The sequence below is a fragment of the Gossypium hirsutum genome, chromosome A03 (assembly GCF_007990345.1).
Source record: "Gossypium hirsutum isolate 1008001.06 chromosome A03, Gossypium_hirsutum_v2.1, whole genome shotgun sequence".
NCBI classification, from domain to species: domain Eukaryota; kingdom Viridiplantae; phylum Streptophyta; class Magnoliopsida; order Malvales; family Malvaceae; genus Gossypium; species Gossypium hirsutum.
Genome location: NC_053426.1, coordinates 92,842,404 through 92,851,239, shown reverse-complemented (window position 1 = coordinate 92,851,239; position 8,836 = coordinate 92,842,404). Strand labels below are relative to the sequence as shown.

The window sequence follows — 8,836 nt, the reverse complement described above, 5'->3', positions numbered from 1 at the left end:
TAAAATTATGGCGCAAAAGGCAAGTGATTCCGATACATGAAGAATTCAAAGCTAAAAATGATTAGTAATGTAGCACCCCAAACCCGGCCTAAACGTTAAGGCCGTATCTAGAGTGCTAACATAAAATGATTGGAAATTTAGCTTTCAGAAACGTTGAAAACAGCACAAATTTCGTTATTAAAGAAAACTCCAATTCAGTAGAAATTATTCTTAGTTAGCATTTTAGTTGAATCCATGTTCAATTATGTTTTCTAAAAATAAGTTACTTTGCAGTGTAAATTCTAAGACTATTATATTTTAGAAAATCAGGTTTGATTCCTTGAAATCGATTGTTTTCAAGAAAGCAGACATTTTCAATAAATTGTTTTATCAATATCACACGAAAAAAATCCAAAATAAAATCCAAAACCAAAAAATAGCCCCAAATATCCAGAGAGTAAAAAATTCACAAACCTCTCAAACCAGAATTTTGAATAAGTCAAATTTAAATAAATTGAGTTTACGAATATGTGGATATAACTGAGCTCATGTCGCACCGACCCGCCTAAGTCTGGAGGTTACCTGAAAGTGACAAACAAACAGAAAGTGAGTTTTCATAACTTAGTGTGTAACTTAAAAGAAAACAGAATCACAGATTTAATTTCAGATTAGTTACAAAACAGAACAGATATAGACGAACATCTCATATAGAATCATAATAATATGCAATTTACAATCCTACCCCCATCTGCTACAAACCATCTCTGACCATCCCAACACACCATATAGAGTATTTAAGACTCATCTAGCCCTACACATCATTGAGTGCCGGTATGACAGTTTTCAGAATATACGCAACTATGCTGCTAGTATAATGGGCGTGATATCGCCTCACTCAGAACACTTCCTCTACATCATATATCCCACCCTAAATTCAGATATAAAAAAAACAGAAATCATGCATGACATTTTAGACACAGATCATGTATATATTTAACATTACTCTCAATTTAAACTATCATATGACAGCTCAGACACACTTGCAAATATCAGAATTTATACTAATCAGATGACCCAATTTCATGTTTCATAGTGTATTTAATCACATACTGACCCCATGGAAGGCCCATAGTTGATCAAGACGACGTGTACGGCCCTAGGAAAAAATCCTGAGTTTTGGGCCCACACGACTCAAATTGCCTAGCCCATGTGGCCCACATGGCCCAAAATAGCCTAGACCATGTGTCACACACGGCCTAACACACGGTCTGTCACACGGCCGTGTGGCAATGACAGTGCCCAATTTTGATTTTCATCGTTCGTTGTTTTTTGGGTTTCTCGTTACACACTTGGTCTAGATTCGATACGAGGGCTCCCACGAGATAACCAGAACCTAAAGCACCAATTACAACACTAAATCAGTAACAAAACAAATGATTCATAGGACAAAATTCCCGATTTTCCTAACAAAGATACCACTCGAACCCTTACCAACAACACCAAAAACAACAGTTCCAAATTCACAGAATTGCTCACCTCTGAATGAACAACGCTTCCCAAATCCTAACTCACCGAAGAATTAAATGCTTTTTGCACTTCTCCTAAACAAATCAACCAATTACAATGATTAACCAATATTTGTTTCACAGAAACTATTCTTATCGAAAAGAAATTCCCCAAATCGAAAAAGGACATATCAATCCACTTGCATACAACTACAATAACCTGCATGAAGAACAATAGCAAAGACAGGCAAGTGAACCACAAAGAAGAAAGAGTAGAAATTGAAAAAAAAACGTGAAATTGAGGGGAAGGAAAATTTTAAGGGAAATAAATTAAAATTAAAATTAATTTTTTTTTAAAAAATATTTGAATTTACTCCAAACTCAACCACTTAAACAACACACAACTAAAAACTTATTATCATACCACTCATAAAGGGACTCAAACCCCCAACCCACCATACACACTACACACCTTTAACCATTAAAACAAGTGCTAAATTATATGACAATATATGACAAATCTTGTATACAAACTTTGGGTGGTTACAAGTAACCCTGTTCCAATACTATGAATGAGGTACTAATACATTTTTTTAAATCATAAATTCACTTTAAAATATTTTGGGAAAAGAATTTAGGATTCTTTAATTAAAATTTTAATAATATAGAATTTTTAGAAAGGGATTTGATATTATATGAAGCCTCAATAACATCAAGAGAAAAGCAACAATTAGAGATTGTAATCGAAAATTTTAATGTGACATTCTTTATTTGTATCTTTTAATAGGTTGGGTAAGGGATATTACATTCCCGATGTTAAAACGTCAATCTTGTATTTTAAACATTTTACAATTTGGTTCTTATTTGATCTCGGGTTAACTTTAGAATTTTTGTAAGCTAGTATAAAATTCAGAAATAACTTTATATCATATTATATGAATGTATTTTGAAATTTAATCATTAATAACGTAAATTAAACATAGTTTGATCATAGTTGCTTTGACAATGAATATGACACCTTACAGTTCGGATCTAGCGATTGAATTGGATATAGCGTGTTACACTTTCAGTATTTAAAATATACTAAAATGTTAAACAATTAATATAATAAAATTTATTTAATTTCCTAATTACTTTTTCTTAAACTATATTTACTATTTAAATAATAGCTTGGACTGAAATTAATATGGATTGTAAAAAAACATATTTCAAACTTTAAACTTGTACCCTCACACATTATTCGGTGGTTAATGTAATAATTTAATGAAAGTTTTATTTATTACTCGAATTATAAAATAGTTGTAATTAAATAGTTGATTGTTTTAGAAAAAAAATGTTGATTGTTTTAGAAAATAAAATGTTGATTACAAACTCCATTTATTTTCAGTGATTTATTTATTTTAATCATGTTGATATTTTAAAAAAAACAAATAATATGTTATGCATATTTTATTATTAAGTGGATGTCTATCAAGATTAAGATAAGTAATAGAGTTTTATTTCATTTATACTTTTTAGGTCTATCAAGAAAATTATAAAATTCATCCTGTTAGAGAGAAAAAACGAAGGCATTATCAAAAGCAAGAATCAATCATGTGCCCCCCTAAAAGGTATCATTGCATTCAAACCACTTAACTACTCCAATCTTTGAGCTATATGTCCCACGAAATTTATAAAAATATGTTCTTTGTATCAAAATAGATTTATTTAATTGAGGATTGAAGATCAAATTTATTCTTCAAGATTATAGACGATAATATGCAAAATTTTTCAGGAAGTTTCTTTTATTTAATGCTTTATATTTGATTAATTTTTTAATTAGTTAATGCATGATTAATTATGATTTTTTATTAACTTATTTTATTTCTATCTTTTAAAGGATGGTGAAAGTTTGATGTCAACATTTTATGGTTCTTGATTAAACAAATTTTAGATAGGTATGAGGCTTCAACCATTCAATCACATCAAATTTTCATATATACTTTTACATCGTATGAGTAATATATTAATCAAATTCATACTTGGTGTGTTTCTAATTTTCTTACAATTTTCCTTTTGAGATTATATTTTGTTGGAAATATATGATCGAGTTAGATTTGATTTGCCCATAATGTAACAACCAAATTTTAGGCCTAGTCGGAATAGTAGTTTTGGGACCATGAATCTGATGTAGTAAAACTTGTCTTTATTATAATTTTATGGTCTACAGTTTTATGGAATGATTTCATGAGAATTTCGTTCGAAAATTTTGACGTTTGAGCACTCAATTTAGCAAAAAGGACTAAATTGTAAAAAGTACAAAAGTTGAGTTCTCCATGCTAGAGGAGTCAAATTGCTATGAAATTTTAAATTGAAAGTCCCTAGATGGTGATTAGACCATTTTACTTTAATTTGGACAAAAATAGACATGAGGTAAGAGAATTTTAGTGTTTTAAGAAAAGGGCATTTTGGTCATTTAGTAATTAAATGAATTAAAAGGCAAAAATCAAGCCAAAAACCTTGTCCATCTTCTCCCCCTTGTGCCAAAAATTAGAAGGAAGACATAGCTAGGGTTTGGCCAACTTTCAAGCTCAATTGTAAGTCCGTTCTTACCCCGTTTTTAATGCTCTTTACATTTTTGAAGTCGTTATCACTCGATCTACCTATTTCTACCACTAATTTGAGAAATGATTACGGTCTAGGGTTTGAACCATGTTAGATATGTATGTATTTTGATGTCTAATGGTAGAAAATGTGTGTTTGGTGTATGATAAATAACTTCTACTAGGTGATTTTTTATGAAAATGTCAAAAGGACCAATTTGTAAAAAGGTTATATTATGTAAGATTAAATGAAAAATATGGACTGTTATAAGCATGAAAAAGGTTATGCTAGGCTTGGGTCTTGAAGAAATCAAATAGATTTCATTTTACAATCCTAGGGACCAAAATGTAAAAATGTCAAAGTTTAGGGGTAAAAATATAATTTTTCCATAATATAATTTTTGGAATGAATTGAATAATTTGAATAATAAATGAGTTAAATTTTCTATTATAGATCAAGAGAAACGAGGTTCTGACCTAGATCGGAGAAAAACAAGGTGTTTGACGATTAGGTCCTATTTCTACTATTTTTGCACTGAGGTAAGTTCGTATGTAAATAACCCATTGTTTTATTTATGTTTTAAATGCTTTAATATTATATAAATTATGTTTGACTCTTTGGATGCAATTCGACAAAGTTTCGACAAATGAGAAATCTTGGTTGAACCTTAGGAATAGATAGGATACAAATGTCATGACATTAGGGTTATTTGAGATTTCGTGTAAGACCATATCTGAGATATGGCATCGATATGAGACTTCGTGTAAGACCATAGCTGGGCTATTGGCATCGATATGAGATCCCATGTAAGACCATATCTGAGATATGGCATTGGTATGGTACTCTGTGTGTGTGTGATTTCCCAAGTATCCTTTAGTATTCCAAGTGGTTCAATGGGTAATCTAACGAGTATGTCAAAGATGAATTGTGTGCAAATCCAATTCAAGATGACTCAAGTATATATGTAAAACTCATACGTAATGAGCTCGATATATGATGAAACCTCGGTAAGGTTGTGATTGAGTAAGTTTGACTATGAGATTTGTAGCAACATTTATGTTAATTTACATTATGTTAATTGTATGTTAAATGTGTGTTTATGATGCTTATTATTTACATAGGAACTTACTAAGCTTTATAGCTTACTCTCATTTCTTTTCCCTTGTCTTATAATGTCACCAAGCTAACTCGGGGATCAAAGACTGCCGGAGATCCGCTCACACTATCAACCAATCATTTTGGGTACCAATGAATTTAACATTTTGAGTTATGGCATGTACAGGGACTTGGTCATTTTGTTATGTGTCATATTTGATTTAGCCAAATGTGTTGGCTTATATTAGTTGATAATTCATTTTGTAAATGGCCATTGAAATTGGCTAATATTGGTTTAAGTATAAATCCATGTGATGATGTTTTTCATGGATGTGGGAATTTGCATGGTTTGAGTTGATAAGTATGTGATGTTTGTATATGATAAATGGTAGCATGTGAATGATGTGTGGATGTCTTGATTGTGGCTGATTTGGTTGAATGTATTTGCTTGGATTGGTACTATGTTTTGTTGTGTAAGTGTGGGCATAAAAGGGTGACAAAATGGCTTGGTAAATAGCCTTGTTTTTGTCCACACGGGTAAACACACGGCTGTATGTCTAGGCCGTGTGTGACACAGGGTCAACCCTATGGGCATGTGAGCCAACCGTGTGTCCCCTGCACCTTAATTGTTACAAAATAGAATGCTCAGTATTGAGCACACGGGCAGAAACACGGACATGTGTTTAAGCCATGTGGACGACACGACCTCGAACACGGACGTGTGCCCTGATCGTGTGAAGTCTGCACCTATTTTATGAAAAATTATGAAAATTAAATTGACCACATGGCCTAAGTACACGAGCTTGTGCCTTGGTCGTGTGACTTGATAAAATTTAGGAATGTTAATTGAGGAAAAAAACAAAAGATTGATATGTTTAGACAACTCAGCATGAGTAAGTGATATGAAGGCATATATGCCAAAATAGTTCTTTCCCTTTCTTTTAAGGTGCAAATTGCAATTTATTTTATATTTGCCCTTGGCCTTTACATCTATCTTTTATATTTTCCCTTAGCCTTTACATCTATCTCATCATCTTGATGAAATATCTTAGGGATTCTCATTACTTATATCAATCCTCATAAATGGTAAAACAGATCTTTTATATAACGCCAAAGATCTTGCTTATCAATCTTCTTTTTCAAACTATCTTTGTTAGCAATATTATTTGATAGTTTATATTTAAAAAGTTGTATTATTCCTCCCAATAATTATGCAAATAACAGATTTATGCAAAACAATACCCAACACAATACCCAATAATTATTGTACAAAACCTCTCTTGCCCAGCAGTATTTGCAACTTGATCCTTTTTTTATCAAGCTCTGTGGTCCTTATCTTGAAGTCAATTCTGCCAAAGAAAACACAACCTTATTAAACCACATGTCCCTTGTTGAAATAATAATATACCACTACACATTTAACACATAATGGTTCCAAATAAAAATGATAAGTTATCAACTACTACATTCAATACAATGTTATGACCATAAACAGAATATTAACTAAGTTTAAAGAGTTTCTTAAGAGGACTCGTTAGCAAGCCCGTCTTTAATATCTATTCACTCCAATCTAACAAAAAATCAGCAGTAATAGAGTTTAGATTGTCCTTTTGTACAATTATTAGGTCCATCCTTCAAAGCTAAAGAGAATACATACACATACACACACAAAAAGAAAAAGAAAAACTGTTTGACATGGCAAATCCAACAAAACTAGAAACACAGACATATAAAGAAAAAAAAATGAAGTTTTATTGACATTGAAAGAGATGGAGTTGATATTATATGCTAATTATTATTCCAAGATCAAGGAACTCAAAGCCCTTGCCCAAAAAATAAGTTAAGGAATCAGTCATTTCTCAGATATAAGTTACTTAGCTAAACGCCTAAAAAAAAAATGAAACCATGAAAAGATAAAAAATGAAACAATGACAAGTTCCAAGAATTTGGATCTTAAAAATTACACTTAAATAATCTTCAAGACTATGGAAATCGATAATCAAGACTGAAGGTCCAGGAACAACAACTGATAAAGTATCATCAGTACCACAATTTCCACATAAACTTGCATTTGCATTATTAAAAATCTTGCTTCTAAGGTTACATACATAATATACATAATCTAACATTAATGAAAATCAATAAAAAGAAACCTTAATGGATGGCTGTCTAAAAGTGAATCACATTAAACAGAGTGTAGATGTCAACAATAAACAAGAACAACAAGATTGATAAGAAACTAAACTTCTAGAAATCAGTATGCAAGACATTCTGAAGCCTACCATTAGTTGATGTTATAGCTCATAGTATGGTCATCTGAGAATATTAATGTAATACTTGATGAAAAACTATAATTCTAAAGATTTTATAAGCAACAGCTACCATTGACTACTTCAAAAAGAAGACAATTTCCAAAAAATGCATTAGAAACTCTTTATGGATAATGATCCCTTCTTAAAGCAAAAGTTATGTCTGCAAACTCATTGCTTAGTTCTATCATCCTCTTAAAAATACATTTTATTTCAATATTTTCAAAAAGATAGTGAAGGCTTTAACATGATCCTTCACCTTCCTATAGAAGGCAATAGAGGTGACCAATGAAACTGTCCAAAAATGTGCCCTATCAGTACTATTAAATTCCAAACTCCAACTAGTGTTTGCAAAAAAATGTTACGTTTCAGACTAAGAAAAGAATTGTTAACACAAGAACAGAAAAAGATAAAGGCACATCTAGAGACGATTAGCAATCACAGAGACCACACACTATACCATACTGTTCATTCTTAATATGTCAGAATTTATACAAATGATTACTTAAGGATTCAAAAAAGGCGTCGAACGGATGATAATTTAAAATACCAGATTAAAAAAAAATTGATCTGAAGTTCCAACTACTGTAGTGTTGGTAAATTGCAAAAAATCGGATACCCATAAGAAATTTTGATACCTCCCTATTCTAAATGTTAACAACGGGTTTTAGCTATACAACTTTCAGCAAGAAAAACAATTTGGACAATCAAAGATGACCATGAGAAGCATAAAACAATTCCTCAAGCTAACATGATGTTATACCAATTTGCAACTCAATAGCAATATGTAAAAGAGATCGCACTTGGTACAAGGATTAAAAGCATCAGAAATGACGGTGCCTACTAAAATGCTTTCAATGTTGCTAAAATGTGGAACTTCCAAACGCCAATGGAAAAAGAAAATAAGGAAAAGACAAAATAGGAATGCTATTGCAAAGCAAATTACTTGAATGGGTTCTTTTCAAACATTTTTACCTCATTAGCATCAAGTTCTCTTAGGAAACAACTAAACATCCTATCATTAGCACCACATAACCAAAGTTACAAGAATACCCACTAATTTGAAAGCATTCAATAAAAGAAATCTTTCGATGACATTACATAAATCCCAACATTTGTAAAGTTTTGCTCACCTCCACCTTAGCATAAGTAGTCAAAGCCTCAAAAACTGGGAGACATCCACCAAATACAAGAAGAAAAAGAGTGTAAGGATATATCATTCCATGCATTTCACGAAGAATATCCATGTTCATTTCTTCTAAAATAATAACAATCTGGGCCAAATACCTTACATATACTTTCTCACTCCATCATAAGAACTTGAAGAGAAATTCCCAACAAATATAATTAACCGAAAATAACTTG

At 31.4% G+C, this 8,836-nt stretch overlaps 1 long non-coding RNA gene across 1 annotated transcript; it reads right to left on the bottom strand.

The window, feature by feature from the left end:
- Positions 1 to 396: 396 nt before the first annotated feature.
- On the bottom strand, positions 397 to 1,695 carry LOC121219877 (uncharacterized). Its single transcript, XR_005916888.1, has 3 exons — positions 1,516 to 1,695; positions 1,094 to 1,372; positions 397 to 561 (listed from the first exon to the last, which is right to left on the bottom strand). It is a non-coding gene; the product is annotated as an uncharacterized lncRNA (long non-coding RNA).
- Between the last annotated feature and the right edge of the window lie 7,141 nt (positions 1,696 to 8,836).